Genomic DNA, 20167 nt, shown 5'->3' with positions numbered 1-20167 from the left:
CCCCCTATAAAGCAAACCGAATTCTGATCAAAAATCATAATCTTTTCTTCTTCTTATCATACGTAAAACATATATATATATTTATAATTTATATTTTAATTTTAATTTTAATTCTAATAATAAGGGTATGTTAGCGAATGTTGTAAGGGTGTAAGTCGAAATTCTGTCCGTGTAACGCTACGCTATTTTTAATCATTGTAAGTTATGTTCAACCTTTTTATATTAATGTCTCGTAGCTAAGTTATTATTATGCTTATTTAAAACGAAGTAATCATGATGTTGGGCTAATTACTAAAATTGGGTAATTGGGATTTGTACCATAATTGGGGTTTGAACAAAAGAACGACACTTGTGGAAATTAGACTATGGGCTATTAATGGGCTTTATATTTGTTTAACTAAATGAAAGTTTGTTAATGTTAATATAAAGATTTACAATTGGGCGTCCCTATAAATTACCATATACACTCGATCAGACACGATGGGCGGGTTATTTATATGTACGAATAATCGTTCATTTAACCGGACACGGGAATGGATTAATAGCCACTAGAATAATTAAAACAGGGGTGAAATTACATTCAAGGGTAATTGGTGTAATTGTTAACAAAGTAGTAAAACCTTGGTTTACACGCAGTCGATAACCTGGTGTATTCATTAAACAAAGTATTAAAACCTTGTTACAATTCGAATCCCCAATTAGTTGGAATATTTAACTTCGGGTATAAGAATAATTTGATGAGGACACTCGCACTTTATATTTATGACTGATGGACTGTTATGGACAAAAACCAGACGGACATATTAAATAATTCAGGACAAAGGACAATTAACCCATGGGCATAAAACTAAAATCAACACGTCAAACATCATGATTACGGAAGTTTAAATAAGCATAATTCTTTTATTTCATATTTAATTTCCTTTATTTTATATTTAATTGCACTTCTAATTATCGCACTTTTATTTATTGTTATTTTATTTAATTGCACTTTTAATTATCGTACTCTTTAATTATCGCAAGTTTATTTTATCGCACTTTTATTATTCGCAATTTCATTATCGTTATTTACTTTACGCTTTAATTTAAGTCTTGTATTTATTTTATATTTTACATTAGGTTTTAACTGCGACTAAAGTTTTAAAATCGACAAACCGGTCATTAAACGGTAAAACCCCCCTTTATAATAATAATATTACTTATATATATGTTTGTATTTTTATAAAAGTAAACTAATATAGCGTTGAGCTTTGTTTAAAAAAAAGATTCCCTGTGGAACGAACCGGACTTACTAAAAACTACACTACTGTACGATTAGGTACACTGCCTATAAGTGTTGTAGCAAGGTTTAAGTATATCCATTCTATAAATAAATAAATATCTTGTGTAAAATTGTATCGTATTTAATAGTTTTTCCTAGTAAAAATAAAGCTATTTTATATACACCTCGCATAACATCAAGTATTTTTGGCGCCGCTGCCGGGGAACAATCTTAAACGCCGGAAGCGCAACGCTAATATAAAAAAAAAAAAAAAAAAAAAGATTTTTAGTTAACTTTTATTAAAATTCGTTTTTGTAAAAATACGTTTTAATTATTCAAAAATATAAAAAGAAAAACAAAAATATAAGTATTTTTAAGATTTTGTTAAATATTTAAGTTTTATAAGTTTCTTTATTTTTATTTTAGTTTATAAAAATATAAGTTTTATTTTAATATCTTTTATTTATTTAAAAACAGAAAACAAAAAATAAAAAAAATATATAAAGAAAAAACGCGTAAAATTTCAAACTGCTCCAGATCTGAAATTCTGAACCCCGCGACTCGCGGGGTTTTCTTACTAAATTACCGCGACTCGCGGAGACTTTCTGACACGCCGACAGAAGCCCTAATTCAGCATTTATTACGGATTATTATTAATTATTATTAATATAAACCCTAATTATGTATTATTATTATAATTAAGTTTTATTTTAAAATTTCTTTTTATTTAATTTGTTTTATTTAGTTTAATTAGTTTTATTAAATTGTAAAATTAATAGTTTAATAAAATAAATAATATAAAAATAATATTTTTATAAAAATTGTAATTTTTACAACTTTTTATATATTTTTATATTTTGTCCCTTTTTAATCGTTTTAGCGTAACTTTTGTATTTTTAGCTCATATTTAATTTTAAACTTAGTTTTTGCTATAATCATTTTTACTCCTAGATTTTTAGGCTTTGCCGTAGAATTCCTTAAGTGCTTTTTCTTTAGACTAAGATTTAGGTGCTTTAGAATTTTGCGACGCCTTTTTAAGTTTTAGTTTCTTTTTAAGTTATTTCCATTTGGGATTTAGTTTTTCCTGTAAGCTTTAATATTTTTATACACCTTTTACTATGTATCAATTATCATTCCAATTAGTAATTTCAATTTGCGATTATAATTTTAAGTTAGTTGTAGTAATAAGGTTAGGTTAGTCAAGTATTTTTAAGTTTTTATAAGTTTCTTTTATTTTTCCGTCACCTTTTATTTTTCAACCATTTTTTCTTTTTCGACCTTTTTCGACGAACTCTTTTTCTTTCTTATTTCTCGCCATTCTAGTTTTTAGGACTTAGATTTTTTTTTTTTTACTTCTTATCTAAATTTCTTAAAATTACGAAAATTTATTTTAAGTGGTTAAATTAATAGACATCAAAATTTTCTGGTTCGTAGTAATAGTTGGATTTGTACGTGGACCGGGTTATTGGAGCCAAACAGTCCTCAATTATATTGAGACCAAACGAATCCTGCCCCTCTGCTGCATCTTTTGGCTATTCGAAATGTGGGCAAAATCAGAAAAGTCTATTAATTGGATAACTTATTATAATTTTTCTTTCCTTTTTAAAACTAATAGGATATTCAGTGAATGCACCGAGCAAGACGTTCACCACCTTTTGTACGTTCACCACCTGTAACTAGATCAAGACATTTAGCAAATATAACCGCCGTTGATTTTTCTTTAGAATCGTCATCCAGTAGACCAAGTACTTCAGTTCAAATTTCCGATAATCCATTTTTTGAACCCGACATCACAATTGAGAATCCGGAAAATATTCAGGAACGGTTCGTAGATCCTGAACCACTAAACTTTCCTCCGGAGCCACCAATCATTCAAACAGAGATTGTTGAGGAACGAACCATTAAATCAGAATCATCTAGTGATACCGATTCAACAAATTCAATTATGGAGAATCTGGAACCTTTAAGTATGGAAGACCGAATGAGAGCTAAACGCACTGGCCAAGGTCACGCAATTACTCATCCAGACATTAATGCGCCAGATTATGAAATCAAAGGACAAATTCTACACATGGTGACTAATCAATGCCAATTTAGTGGTGCGCCGAAGGAAGATCCAAATGAACATCTACGTACCTTTAATAGGATCTGCACACTATTTAAAATCCGAGAAGTGGAGGATGAACAGATATATCTCATGTTATTTCCCTGGACTTTAAAGGGAGAAGCCAAAGATTGGTTGGAATCGTTACCTGAAGGGGCGATCGATACATGGGATGTTTTAGTTGACAAATTTCTTAAACAATTCTTTCCTGCATCTAAAGCCGTAAGACTTCAAGCAGAAATTGTTACGTTCACACAGAAGCCAAATGAAACTCTATATGAGGCGTGGACTAGATATGGAAAGTTGTTAAGAGGATGTCCGCAACATGGTTTAGACACCTGTCAAATAGTACAAATATTCTACCAAGGATGCGACATCACTACAAGAAAAGACAAAGATATAGCAGCTGGTGGTTCTATTATGAAGAAAACCGAAACTGATGCTTACAAAATTATTGATAATACTGCTTCCCACTCACATGAGTGGCACCAAGAAAAAGACATCATTAGATCATCTAAAACAGCTAGAGCCGATTCTAGCCATGACTTAGATTCCATTTTCGCAAAGATAGATGCTGTAGAGAGACGAATGGAAAAGATGACTAAAGATATTCACTCAATACGAATTAGTTGTGAGCAGTGTGGAGGACCACATTTGACAAAAGATTGTCTCAGTATTGAATTAACAATGGAACAAAGAGAGAATATTTCATACATAAACCAAAGGCCTGGAAATAATTATCAGAATAATTATCAACCGCCAAGACCGATTTACAATCAAAACCAGAATTATAACCGAAATATTCCATACAACAACCAACAAGGTCCTAGCAATCAACAAGTATCCAACAATACTTACAATCAGCAAAGACCTAATTTTCAAAACAAACCACCACAACAAACCGATGATAAAAAGCCGAATTTAGAAGATATGATGACGAAGCTAGTTGAAACTCAAACGCAGTTTTTCACATCTCAAAAACAAACTAATGAACAAAATGCTCAAGCATTTAGAAATCAACAAGCTTCTATTCAAAATCTGGAACAAGAAGTGAGTAACCTAGCAAGGTTAATAGGTGAAAGAAAACCGGGAAGTCTACCTAGTGATACAAATGCTAACCCCCGGAATGAAACAGCTAAAGCTATTACCACAAGAAGTGGTACAACACTTAAACCACCTGAAATACCTGTAACTTCTGATGAAACTATTCCTACTTCACAAGAACCACAACCTGATCAAGATAAGGAAAAAGAACCGGTAGTTGAAAAGGTTAATGAAGATAACACAGTTAAGGATAAACCTTATGTTAAACCATATCAACCACCACTTCCTTACCCGAGTAAAATGAAGAAAGAGAAACTTGAAGCCGAGCAATCTAAATTTTTGGATATGTTTAAACAGATAAATGTAAATCTTCCTTTCATTGATGTGATTTCAGGAATGCCAAGATATGCTAAATTCTTGAAAGATCTAATCTCAAATAGAAAGAAAATGGAAGAACTCTCGGCTGTTACTATGAATGCTAATTGTTCAGCAGTGCTGTTGAATAAGATACCAGAAAAATTATCTGATCCAGGAAGTTTCACAATTCCATGTTTTCTGGGTAGTCTTAGTTCAATAGAAGCATTGGCAGACTTAGGTGCTAGTATAAATATAATGCCGTATTCACTATACGCTAAACTAGACCTTGGAGAATTAAAACCAACCAGAATAAGCATACAACTAGCCGATAGATCAATAAAATATCCTAGAGGGATAATGGAGAACATGCTAGTTAAAGTTGGTACTTTAGTATTTTCAGTAGATTTTGTTGTTTTGGACATGGAAGAAGATTCTCAAGTTCCTCTCATATTAGGAAGACCATTCTTAAACACGGCTAAAGTAATGATAGACGTGTTCGGTAAGAAACTGACCCTAAGTATAGAGGATGAGAGTGTTACCTTTTCAGTTGATAGAGCAATGCAACAACCACAATCTGCAGATGATACATGTTATTATATTCAAACTATAGATGCACATGCAGAATTATTAGAAGAATTTCCAGAATTACAAGGAACAGGAGAATGTTCTTTAGGAGAAGGTAATGAACCAATTGATGAAGCTGAAATGTTAGCTACACTTATAGCTAATGGATATGAACCAACAACAGAAGAAATTCAAATGCTAAAAGAAGAAGACAGATATCGTTATAAATCATCGATAGAAGAACCTCCGAAATTAGAGTTAAAGCCACTTCCAAACCATTTGGAATACGCTTATTTACATGGTGAATCTGAATTACCTGTAATAATATCGTCTTCTCTTACTGAAAATGAGAAATCACAACTCATTTCTGTGTTGAAAGCTCATAAACCAGCCATTGCATGGAAGATTCATGATATTAAAGGAATAAGTCCTTCGTATTGCACACATAAAATCCTTATGGAAGAAGGTCATAAAACATATGTGCAACGCCAACGAAGACTAAATCCTAATATGCAAGATGTAGTTAAAAAAGAGATTATTAAAGTGCTAGATGCAGGTTTGATATATCCAATTTCTGATAGTCCATGGGTAAGCCCAGTTCAATGCGTGCCTAAGAAGGGTGGCATGACTGTCATTACAAATGAGAAAAATGAGCTTATTCCTACTAGGACTGTAACAGGATGGCGTGTGTGTATTGATTATAGAAAATTAAATGACGCCACCAGAAAAGATCACTTTCCCTTACCTTTCATAGATCAAATGTTGGAAAGATTAGCCGGAAATAGTTACTATTGTTTTCTAGATGGATTTTCCGGATATTTTCAAATTCCAATAGCACCCGAGGATCAAGAGAAAACCACATTCACGTGCCCTTATGGTACTTTTGCTTACAAACGCATGCCATTTGGACTTTGCAACGCCCCTGCAACCTTTCAAAGGTGTATGATGGCGATTTTTCACGACATGATAGAAGAATGCATGGAAGTATTCATGGATGACTTTTCAGTCTTCGGTGATACATTTAAATCATGTCTAGTTAATCTGGAACGAATGCTAATTAGATGCGAAAAATCAAATCTAGTACTTAATTGGGAGAAATGCCATTTCATGGTTAAAGAAGGCATCGTTCTTGGACATAAAATTTCAAAAGAAGGAATTGAAGTGGATAGAGCTAAAGTAGATGTAATTGCTAAACTTCCACATCCCACCAATGTTAGAGGAGTTAGGAGTTTTCTAGGGCATGCCGGTTTTTACCGACGTTTCATAAAAGATTTTTCTAAAATTGCCACTCCTATGAATAAACTCCTAGAAAAGGATGCGCCATTCATCTTTTCAGATGAGTGTATCAAATCTTTTAATATTCTTAAAGAGAAACTCACTAATGCGCCGATCTTGATAACACCAAATTGGAATCTACCATTTGAACTAATGTGCGATGCAAGTGATTTTGCAATGGGAGCCGTTTTAGGACAAAGGATTGAAAAACGATTTCAACCTATATATTATGCTAGTAAGACGTTACAAGGAGCACAAACGAACTATACAACTACTGAAAAAGAACTCCTTGCTATTGTCTTTGCTTTTGACAAATTTCGATCATATCTCGTTCTAGCAAAAACGGTGGTCTATACCGACCATTCTGCTCTTAGATACTTATTTTCAAAACAAGATGCTAAACCAAGATTAATCCGTTGGATCTTACTCTTACAAGAGTTTGATATTGAAATCCGAGATAAAAGAGGAGCAGAAAATCTCGCCGCTGATCATCTTTCTCGTCTTGAAAATCCCGAATTAGAAGTTCTAAATGAATCAGCCATACAAGACAACTTTCCTGATGAATATCTATTGAAGATAGATTATAATGAAATCCCATGGTTTGCAGACTATGCAAACTACTTAGTTTGTGGATTCCTTGAAAAAGGATTATCATACCAAAGACGAAAGAAATTCTTTAGTGATATAAAACACTATTTCTGGGAAGATCCACATTTGTTTAAAAGTTGTCCCGATGGAATAATACGCCGATGTATATTTGGAGATGAAGCTAGTAAAATTTTAAACCATTGTCACACAGGACCAACAGGAGGGCATTATGGGCCTCAACTAACAGCAAGAAAAGTTTATGAAGCTGGATTCTATTGGCCTACAATTTACAAAGACGCACACCTTCTTTGCAAATCCTGTGATGCATGTCAAAGGGCCGGAAAAATAAGTCAACGTGATGATATGCCACAAAATGTCATCCAAGTATGTGAAGTATTTGACATTTGGGGTATTGACTTTATGGGTCCATTTCCAAAATCTCATAATAATCTATATATACTCGTAGCCATTGATTATGTATCTAAATGGGCGGAAGCACAAGCTCTCCCAACTAACGATGCACGAGTTGTAGTCAACTTTTTAAAACGTCTTTTTGCAAGGTTTGGAACACCGAAAGCTTTAATAAGTGATCGGGGTACTCATTTCTGTAATAATCAACTTGAGAAAGTTCTTAAAAGATATGGAGTAACTCATAAAATCTCCACCGCATATCATCCACAAACAAGTGGACAAGTTGAAAATACCAACCGAGCTTTAAAACGTATTCTAGAGAAAACCGTAGGATCAAATCCGAAGGAATGGTCCATTAAATTGGAGGATGCACTCTGGGCTTTTAGAACAGCCTACAAAACTCCAATTGGAACCACACCTTTTAGACTTGTTTATGGAAAAGCATGTCATCTTCCAGTAGAAATTGAACACAAAGCATTTTGGGCTTTGAAGACTAATCTTGATTTACATGAAGCCGGACGTCTACGATTAAGTCAACTAAACGAATTAGAAGAATTAAGACATGAAGCATACGATAATTCGTTAATCTATAAAGAAAGAACGAAGAAATGGCATGATAAAAGAATCAGAAGTTCAAAAGAATTTAAAGAAGGAGACAAAGTTCTTCTTTTCAATTCACGATTCAAGCTATTTCCTGGAAAATTGAAATCAAGATGGTCTGGACCATTCATAGTCAAAAGAGTTTTCCCATATGGAACGATAGAATTAATAAATTCAAATGGGATTGAATTTAAAGTTAATGGTCACAGAGTTAAACATTACATACATGGTCCGATGGAAGTCGACAACGAAGTTAATCACAATTTCGACACCACAGCTAACTAAGTGTGGGGAGAATCAAGTCTTTAAAGGATAATATGTATTTCTGTTAGAGTTAGATTGTCTGTTTTCGTGTAGTTCTCGAAAATGGAACCCGAATGGTCTTTCCCTAGCAGACCCTAAAGAACTAGTCTTCTCCCCCCATTCTGAATTTTTATTTTTTTTTAGGTTTTTACGAAATGAAGACTGCCTGTGAACTAAACCATGGTCTAATGCTACACGCTTTGATCACTAAATGTAATAATGACATACTACCGAGTGAAATAGTATCAGTAATCAGAGAAAGAATGGACGGAGTTAGAAAAGAATCCAGATGCGAAGATAATAAGTTACAATTTGGTAAAGGAAAATCAAAATCCGCAGCGAAAAGAAGAGCACGACACCTAGAACGATGTCACAAATGCGGAAAATGGTCACATGGAGGTAAATGTTCAAATAATCAAACCTATTCAAATACCGAATTTGTTACTTTATGCAGAGACGGACCGTTCATATGTTTAGAAGAAAAGACACTGAATGCTCGAGGTTACGCCTATGTAGCCATGGAAAACCAATTAAACCGACTATCTTATGAATGGGATAGATCATATAACTAAGAAATCTATTTCACAGGTATGTCTGTACAGTTTTTATTTTTATTTTTATTTTTAACCTTTTGATAATAAACGCTAATTTGTTCGCTAAAAAGTATTAAATTGGTATTGAATAAAATTAGGTTTGGCGACCGAAATTATTGATATCATTCAAAAATTTATTACATCACTGCGAAATTTAACGTTTATTCTTAAGGTATAAATATCTTTAATCAATCAACCCAAAATATTTCAAAAATTCGTCATGAGTTAAATTAGGTCTTGGAACCGAAATTACTTTACCGAAAAGAGGGGCGCATATTTTTGATAATATTTGATTGATTAAAGTGGGATAAAAAGACAAAAAGATTTTTAAATTTATTTTTACCATGTTTTTAAAATTAATATTTAAATCTTAAATTAATATTGTAAATTTTGTAAAAACAATATATTTAAAATTGTAAATATTTGAAAAATTAATATAAGTTTGATATGAATTTATGAATTTTTAAATTAAGTTTGGTGTGAATTTTTAAAATATAAATTTTTAATTTTATGCATTTTAAATTTTAAGTTTGGTGTGAATTTTTAATATAAATTTTGAATTTTATATTTAAGTTGTGTGAATTTAAAAACAAAAATTTACTTTATCTCATTAAGTTAAGAATATGATTTTTAAAATTCATCGTAAGTTGAAGACTAGGTCTTTGAACCGAAATTGCTTTACCCGAGGGAGGGACGAGAACTTTTAATATCATTATTTTTAATCTTATTGAATTAAAGTATGCCAAAAACATTGAAAAAACCCAAAAATCTTAGCTTTTAAAACAATCGCTACAAAAAGACAAATTTTAAAATTTTGTCGAAGGACGGACTAGGACATCGATCCGAAACGACCTCGTCCTAAATAACAAGGGAAACAAAATTTTAAAATTAATTACTTAATTGTTTTAATAAGTTAATGATTATAAAAAAAAAAAAAAAAAAAAAAAAAAAAAAAAACTCCGCGAGTCGCGGAGTTTGAAGTGTATTTCGCCGCGACTCGCGGGAGGGCCGGATTACAGAAAAAAAAAATAAGAGCTGCAACAGCTCAGTTTCACACTCCACAAACTCAAAAACAGCTGCGAAAAACCCCGAAAAACCACCCAAAAACACCCCAAAAATCACAATTTTTAACCGTTAATCACCAAATTTTTTACTAAAATCATGTTGAGAAGGATGCTATCTAAGAATTACTCAAGAAAAACGGTAAATTTCTACACCTAAACACCATTTAATTCGAAATTTGATGTTCTTGAGCAATTTTTTTCCCCAATTTGATTTTGATGCTTTTTTGTGACGACCCGAAAATTTCCGACTAAATTTAAACTTTATCTTTATATTATTCTGACACGATAAGCAATGTTTGTTAAGTTAAATCTCAAGGATTTTAAACTATGTTTATACATTCATTTAAACCTCGACCAAATTCCAATGATTCACGAACCATTAAATGAACATATATGAATATGTATGTATATGTGTATATGTTATAAATTTAAAATGTCAACAAAGTATTTAAAAGTATAATGCTTTATATGAACGTATTTGTTTCAATATGATTATCGACGAAATTAAAAAAAATATATTAAATGATTGAATTATCAGAAACATTGAATTATGATTACAAGTCTCTGTTGAGAGGTCCACTATGATTTGAGAAATCTATTCCTCTTAACGATATTCGGAATAATTTGTAAAGCTATTTATAAATAAAAATAAAAAGTGTCATTTACGAAAGTTAGACAAAAGCTAGTGGAGAATTGGTTTCCATAATATTCTATTAATCTATTTTCAAACGTACAAAAACGTTTTCAGTTTAAAAAAAAATTTATTATTAAACTTTTATAAATATCTAGAATCACTTTTGACAACTCATTACTTAACCAGTATAATAAATATAACGATATTTATATTTTATTTCATTAAATATATATAACGATTTAAATTAATATTATATATATTTATACGCGTATTATACATACATAGTTTTTATACTTTTACTATACTTTAACTTTACCTTTACTTTACTTTTACTTTACTTTTACTTTACTTTAACTTTAATAATTCACTTTAATAATTCACTTTAATAATTCATACTTTAATAATTCACTTTAATAATTCATACTTTAATAATTCACTTTAATAATTCATACTTTAATAATTCACTTTAATAATTTAAAAATCTATTATAAATAGAATTTAATAGGTTTTATTATTTCATAGAAACTTGAAAATATATTTCTCTAAACTCTCTCAATCGAATTACATATATATATTTACTTAGTATTATTTCAAGATATTATTAGTATACATAAAATACTACGACGGAGTTATATTCAGACGATTTCAAAATAAGTTTTCAAACGGGATAGAGCTAAGGAAATTATGGGTTATAGCTATGGAGGTTATGGATATTGTTCGAGGGTATTGCTCGTGAGGTCAACCTAACTTTTATCATTTTCGTTGCGTCTACGTACTTTCCTGCAATATTGAATCACAATATTGATACGTGAGCATTCATATCTTATCTTTTATATATTAATAGTGTATCCCTGACTAGTGCTCGAGTATATATGATTATGCATGTTTTTATGCTTAGTTTCGTCGTTAAATAGTTTATGATAAATCACGAATTTGATACATATGCTACTGAGATAAGGTATATGATATGCATGTCGTTGAAAAGCTAAAGAAAAATTAAGAACTTTTCATTTAGATATCGAATGGTTTCGATGAACGGATTTGAAGTTATAGTCAACTGAATTTTAGTATTATTGTTAAAATGATTATTATTACTATCGTCGTTATTATTTTAATAGAAATATCATTGTTATTATAAAATATCATTATTACTATTATGTTAGTATTATCATTTTATCATAATAACATTTTTAGTAAATATAAATATTGTTATTTTTTTATAGAATAATAATAATTATTATTACAAAATAATACAACTTTTACTTATTATTATTATGATCAATATTATTTTATCAAATAAATAGGGGATACAAATATATTTTTCACCACACGTAATATAATTACATTAATAATACTTACCACTATAGTTTTAAGATATTAAGTGAACTTTATAAATTTTACTACTTAAGATATATAAAAGTATATTTTATCATATATAAACGTTAATATAAATTTTTATTAATAAATGACTTTTATTATTATAAAATCTAATAAATATATTTAAATATATAAAACGACTATAGTTAAGTTATATAATAAACACGTATAAATTTTAGAAGTCATTTTGGGTCAAGTTGACTTTTGTTGACTTTTGCATATTGGTCTCGAGCATTAGGATTGTGGTACACTATGACTTGACCAAAAATTGTTAGACAAATATTGGCCAACATATAAATATATATAATTAATATAGGTTCGTGAATCCGAGGCCAATCTTGCACTTGTTAAATGACGTTATATGTATTTTTACTACGAAATACAGTATGGTGAGTTTCATTTGCTCCCTTTTATATATATTTTTGGGACTGAGAATACATGCGCTGTTTTTTTATAAATGTTTTGCGAAATAGGCACAAGTACTAAAACTAATTCTACGTGGGTTTAAACCAGAAATATACCCTTAGCTTGGTAACATTAAACTACTTGTCTATGTACGGTAGGCGCGAATCCTAAAGATAGATCTATTGGGCCTGACAAACCCCATCCTGACTATGGGATGCTTTAGTACTTCGAGGTTATATTAAACACACCTGATCTGGTGTACTTCAGAGGGTAAAACATGAACGTTAAGGCTTGTTACCGGGTGCCTACAACTTATAGAATAATTTTATACACTTGCGAGTGTACATATATTTATAAACGGAAATCTTGTGGTCTATTAATATATTGAAATGATTGATATGATAAACCTATGAACTCACCAACCTTTTGGTTGACACTTTTAAGCATGTTTATTCTCAGGTATTAAAGAAATCTTCCGCTGTGCATTAGCTCATTTTAAGGATATTACCTGGAGTCATTCATGACATACTTTGAAAGACATTGCATTCGAGTCATTGAGTTCATCAAGATTAATATTAAGTCAATTATAGTTGGATGTAATATGAAATGGTATGCATGCCGTCAATTTTTTATGTAAAGAAAGTTTGTCTTTTAAAAACGAATGCAATGTTTGTAAAACGTATCATATAGAGGTCAAATACCTCGCGATGTAATCAACTATTGTGAATCGTTTATAATGTATATGAACGGATCCTTTCAGTTGGTATCAGAGCGGTGGTCTTAGCGAACCAGGTCTTGCATTAATGTGTCTAACTGATAGTTGTTAAGATGCATTAGTGAGTCTGGACTTCGACCGTGTCTGCATGTCAAAAGTTTTGTTTATCATTTTTAGTCGGAAATCATCTACTTACCATCCTTAGGAAATTACCTGCTTATCATTCTTAGTCTAGACACGTCTTGCTGCATTGATTGCATGAATAGTGTATAGACAAAATTCATATCTTAGCGTATCTGCTAAATCATATCTTATCGTATCTATTACCGTAAACTTTGCCTGACATATTCCGTAAATTCCTCCGTAATCTATGAAATATTTTGATCTATATATATATAGATATTCTATGTAGTTAGAATACCACCCGATAGCCGGAAAATCATTTCGTATCAAAAAAATCCTTTATCAAATCGTACGAAATGGAATTCGTCATCAGTTCAAGTTCCTCGGATTCCGAAATGGAATCCCACTCAAGCTCCGAAAGCAGTGTGACTGGAATGGATCAACCAATCAGCCATCATCTATTCTGGATGAATTGGGAATGGGTTCGTAGCCTCCTTAATCATTGGAGACAAGAAGAAGGCGATCCTTTCCATCCACCACATTGCCCTCTTGGCAATGAACCTGAAGCACTTACCGGCGAACCTGTCCGAAACACCATTTTCTCTCTCATTTCCAGAGTATCTCGTCACGATTATATACTACATCAAATTCTAGATTTTATTTATCCGTTCGTCCAAACCAACAATCACCCCGGTATAATAGAAGAAGTCAACGAGCTTCGCGCTCGAGTAGTGGCTTTAGTGAATATGGTGCAAGGGTTACAAACACCAACAAATAACGAAGTATTAATTCATAATTTCAATTTTATTGAATAAATACTCCGTAAAAGTTATGTAATTTCTAAAGTCTTTAGGGATTATTCAGTTCTAGTTTCAACCGTAAATCAAATGAGTTTAATTTAATATTAACTCATTAAATCTATGTTACATCTGAAGAAAATATGCACATATATATTTTCATAAAGACTGTAATAAAATTCTGTTGTACAAAATATTAATTGTGAATTTTTTTTTAACGGGTAGGTAATACCCGAGAGATATATAAATTCACAATTAATATATTACATTTTTTCGAATATGATTAAGCAAATCATCAACTATACTCCCAAAATCTCACAACAATATACATTCTTGTATAGAAATCAAAGCAACCATTCTCACCCAAATTTGATTACGCATTCTGATTTTGACAAATCAAAATCCAAGTCATGATTTAACAGAAGAGATCACTCTTAGATTCCTACATCTTTCAAAGCTATACTTTGACTTCAAAACCGTGTTAGAACATCATATGTATATTAATGATTACAAACTGTGTTCAAACTCTCCGAAATTTTCGAAGACACTTCAAACAATGAACAATCGAGATGATGATCCAACCACATATTACCCACATTTATGTACCTAAAAAGCTCTCGAAGCCAAAGTCATAGTTCGACGCGTATCCGTGTCAGACCCTTTGGCATTTATTAGCTAAAATGACTTTTCAATTCCTTTTCAAAGTAGACAGTTTTGTCACAGCTCCAGCAAGTCAACTTCAACTTTTCAGTCGGACTAGTCTTATTATAACCTCGATAGATACGTTGCCCTTTCGTCATCGTTACTGGGGACCTTTCATATCTCGCCACCTTAGCAATAAACTTACCAACAACTTCAATTATCTTTGACTTTTCGAAAAATCATTATATTTATTGAAATCACATCATTTACTCATTCGCATCTTGTAACGAGAATTGTCATATGAATCATCGAAAAATAGTAACCAGTATTTTGAAATCTCGCAGCATGTCTACGCCAACAGTTATATGTGTACGTAAAAGGTCTATCTCCTAGACTTACATACTTTGAATGTGAAGTTCTGAAAAATATTTTGAACTGCAAACTAGTTCTTGAAATGCTGACAAAGCATCAAAAACTGTAAACGATCTTAACAGTAAAAAGTTTGATGACAAAGAATAGTAAGGTGGAAAAGCTGAGAAAAAGAGAAGGTTTGGAACTGGAAAACGGATTGAACAGACTATGAAGGAGGCTGTGGACAAATCACAAAGACTAAATCTGCCTTCAAAGAATCCAAATGATTCAGTGCCTGCTAAAGTCATTAACGAATACCTTACTCTTTATTCTAAACCTTTAAAGACAAATCTTCATCATCATCCATCAATATTAGAAATTCTAAGATATTATCGTATCTTTCATTATAAATATCTGCGATATTTCTGAAGATATTTTCACAACTAATCTTATCTGAAGTCATTTATCTCTTTGCGCTATCAGTGTTACATCATATAAGAAACTATTAGTTTCTATATTCTATAAACTTTCGAGTTTAAATTATGAATGTTTTGAAGTAGTGTTGGGAACTGAAGCATGAGTTAGTATAATATAATGACACTTGATCAACGTGATTATATTACAGTAAGTCATGCTGAGTTTCTAATGGGACATGACGATTCACAGACCATGCCGTCATCATGTTCCATGTTACATGACTCTTGTATTCTATTTAATCTCTAAAAATATCAAGAATATATTTTCTTGATGATTCGGTCTTTTCAGGGTATTCTGGTAAATTAACAAATCAAGATCGTGCCATTACCATTTCCTTCTTAGAACATTAACTATGTTCATTCTGAAATTCATATCTGCGAATACTGGACCATTACAAACGTTGCTTAATCGCAAGAAGAAGAAACGAAAGGACAAAACTCCAAAATAGAAATTGGAGTATAAATCGCAGCAAATAGAAGGGAGCATTAACTGTGGATGTCAATGATTATAGAAGACAAAAGCAGGGGCTTTGAAATATAAGGGAAGATATAAAACCCAACAACCACCTAAAAATTATAAACCGTATATATCGATGCATATAGCAATATAAAAACACGGAAGAACTAAAAACACTATAAAACCGAGAGTATAGTAGAAGTAAATAGATTCTTCCGGAGGCAGATGAAAAAAAAGAACGACAGATATGAAAGTGAGGAGTATATCGAGAATCAGTACTGGATGAAGCATATTGACAAATACTTTAAAATATGAGTTGAGAGAGAAAGAATAGAAGGTGTGAGTTGTAAGGAAACGAAGGAGGTGGATTTATAGTGAAATACCCGACAGAGAAATCAAGATGGATTATCGTATTAATTCGAAGAGAATCATAATCTCCTTAATCATTGAAGCATCAAATCCAACATAGATTACAAAGATTTTCTTTAAATTCGGAGATCAATTGTGATGACGTCAAAAGATATGACGAATCACTATAATCTTATTTCCTTTATTTACGATAACTTCCCTCATACGCTTTGAGTAATCGAATTATTTTATCCATACTTCTTAGACATGATAAAACTTCATAATCGTCATAATAACATTCTCATTGTTAGTCATAACGACCTCTATCAAATTTCGGGGACGAAATTTCTTTAACGGGTAGGTACTGTGACGACCCGAAAATTTCCGACTAAATTTAAACTTTATCTTTATATTATTCTGACACGATAAGCAATGTTTGTTAAGTTAAATCTCAAGGATTTTAAACTATGTTTATACATTCATTTAAACCTCGACCAAATTCCAATGATTCACGAACCATTAAATGAACATATATGAATATGTATGTATATGTGTATATGTTATAAATTTAAAATGTCAACAAAGTATTTAAAAGTATAATGCTTTATATGAACGTATTTGTTTCAATATGATTATCGACGAAATTAAAAAAAATATATTAAATGATTGAATTATCAGAAACATTGAATTATGATTACAAGTCTCTGTTGAGAGGTCCACTATGATTTGAGAAATCTATTCCTCTTAACGATATTCGGAATAATTTGTAAAGCTATTTATAAATAAAAATAAAAAGTGTCATTTACGAAAGTTAGACAAAAGCTAGTGGAGAATTGGTTTCCATAATATTCTATTAATCTATTTTCAAACGTACAAAAACGTTTTCAGTTTAAAAAAAAATTTATTATTAAACTTTTATAAATATCTAGAATCACTTTTGACAACTCATTACTTAACCAGTATAATAAATATAACGATATTTATATTTTATTTCATTAAATATATATAACGATTTAAATTAATATTATATATATTTATACGCGTATTATACATACATAGTTTTTATACTTTTACTATACTTTAACTTTACCTTTACTTTACTTTTACTTTACTTTTACTTTACTTTAACTTTAATAATTCACTTTAATAATTCACTTTAATAATTCATACTTTAATAATTCACTTTAATAATTCATACTTTAATAATTCACTTTAATAATTCATACTTTAATAATTCACTTTAATAATTTAAAAATCTATTATAAATAGAATTTAATAGGTTTTATTATTTCATAGAAACTTGAAAATATATTTCTCTAAACTCTCTCAATCGAATTACATATATATATTTACTTAGTATTATTTCAAGATATTATTAGTATACATAAAATACTACGACGGAGTTATATTCAGACGATTTCAAAATAAGTTTTCAAACGGGATAGAGCTAAGGAAATTATGGGTTATAGCTATGGAGGTTATGGATATTGTTCGAGGGTATTGCTCGTGAGGTCAACCTAACTTTTATCATTTTCGTTGCGTCTACGTACTTTCCTGCAATATTGAATCACAATATTGATACGTGAGCATTCATATCTTATCTTTTATATATTAATAGTGTATCCCTGACTAGTGCTCGAGTATATATGATTATGCATGTTTTTATGCTTAGTTTCGTCGTTAAATAGTTTATGATAAATCACGAATTTGATACATATGCTACTGAGATAAGGTATATGATATGCATGTCGTTGAAAAGCTAAAGAAAAATTAAGAACTTTTCATTTAGATATCGAATGGTTTCGATGAACGGATTTGAAGTTATAGTCAACTGAATTTTAGTATTATTGTTAAAATGATTATTATTACTATCGTCGTTATTATTTTAATAGAAATATCATTGTTATTATAAAATATCATTATTACTATTATGTTAGTATTATCATTTTATCATAATAACATTTTTAGTAAATATAAATATTGTTATTTTTTTATAGAATAATAATAATTATTATTACAAAATAATACAACTTTTACTTATTATTATTATGATCAATATTATTTTATCAAATAAATAGGGGATACAAATATATTTTTCACCACACGTAATATAATTACATTAATAATACTTACCACTATAGTTTTAAGATATTAAGTGAACTTTATAAATTTTACTACTTAAGATATATAAAAGTATATTTTATCATATATAAACGTTAATATAAATTTTTATTAATAAATGACTTTTATTATTATAAAATCTAATAAATATATTTAAATATATAAAACGACTATAGTTAAGTTATATAATAAACACGTATAAATTTTAGAAGTCATTTTGGGTCAAGTTGACTTTTGTTGACTTTTGCATATTGGTCTCGAGCATTAGGATTGTGGTACACTATGACTTGACCAAAAATTGTTAGACAAATATTGGCCAACATATAAATATATATAATTAATATAGGTTCGTGAATCCGAGGCCAATCTTGCACTTGTTAAATGACGTTATATGTATTTTTACTACGAAATACAGTATGGTGAGTTTCATTTGCTCCCTTTTATATATATTTTTGGGACTGAGAATACATGCGCTGTTTTTTTATAAATGTTTTGCGAAATAGGCACAAGTACTAAAACTAATTCTACGTGGGTTTAAACCAGAAATATACCCTTAGCTTGGTAACATTAAACTACTTGTCTATGTACGGTAGGCGCGAATCCTAAAGATAGATCTATTGGGCCTGACAAACCCCATCCTGACTATGGGATGCTTTAGTACTTCGAGGTTATATTAAACACACCTGATCTGGTGTACTTCAGAGGGTAAAACATGAACGTTAAGGCTTGTTACCGGGTGCCTACAACTTATAGAATAATTTTATACACTTGCGAGTGTACATATATTTATAAACGGAAATCTTGTGGTCTATTAATATATTGAAATGATTGATATGATAAACCTATGAACTCACCAACCTTTTGGTTGACACTTTTAAGCATGTTTATTCTCAGGTATTAAAGAAATCTTCCGCTGTGCATTAGCTCATTTTAAGGATATTACCTGGAGTCATTCATGACATACTTTGAAAGACATTGCATTCGAGTCATTGAGTTCATCAAGATTAATATTAAGTCAATTATAGTTGGATGTAATATGAAATGGTATGCATGCCGTCAATTTTTTATGTAAAGAAAGTTTGTCTTTTAAAAACGAATGCAATGTTTGTAAAACGTATCATATAGAGGTCAAATACCTCGCGATGTAATCAACTATTGTGAATCGTTTATAATGTATATGAACGGATCCTTTCATTTTTAGTGTAATTAGGCTTAAATTGTTTATGTATTATGCTTGTATAACCTAGATTGATGCTGTTTAACATGATTAGAAGCCTTAAACTTCAAATTTTGAGTAATCTAGGGTTTGTGTTCTTGAGCAAATTTGGGGCTTTTTGATATAAACAGGTTATGGCCGATTTTTGTCATGAATTGTTGCTAAATTGAGTAGTGTAACATGTCTAGGTAGTTAAATGATCCAAACTTTGAGCCTAAACATGATTTTGAGAATTAAAGTGGACTTTTTTAAGTCTAAAATTCATGAACTTGATTTTTGAAAGATAATGCCATTTGAGACTTGTTTAATTGCTAGTAATGATTATTTTGACATGTTATTTG

The sequence above is a fragment of the Rutidosis leptorrhynchoides genome, chromosome 3 (genome assembly GCF_046630445.1).
Source record: "Rutidosis leptorrhynchoides isolate AG116_Rl617_1_P2 chromosome 3, CSIRO_AGI_Rlap_v1, whole genome shotgun sequence".
NCBI lineage: Eukaryota > Viridiplantae > Streptophyta > Magnoliopsida > Asterales > Asteraceae > Rutidosis > Rutidosis leptorrhynchoides.
The sequence above is the reverse complement of the archived record's forward strand: the minus strand, read 5'-3'. Positions refer to the sequence as shown.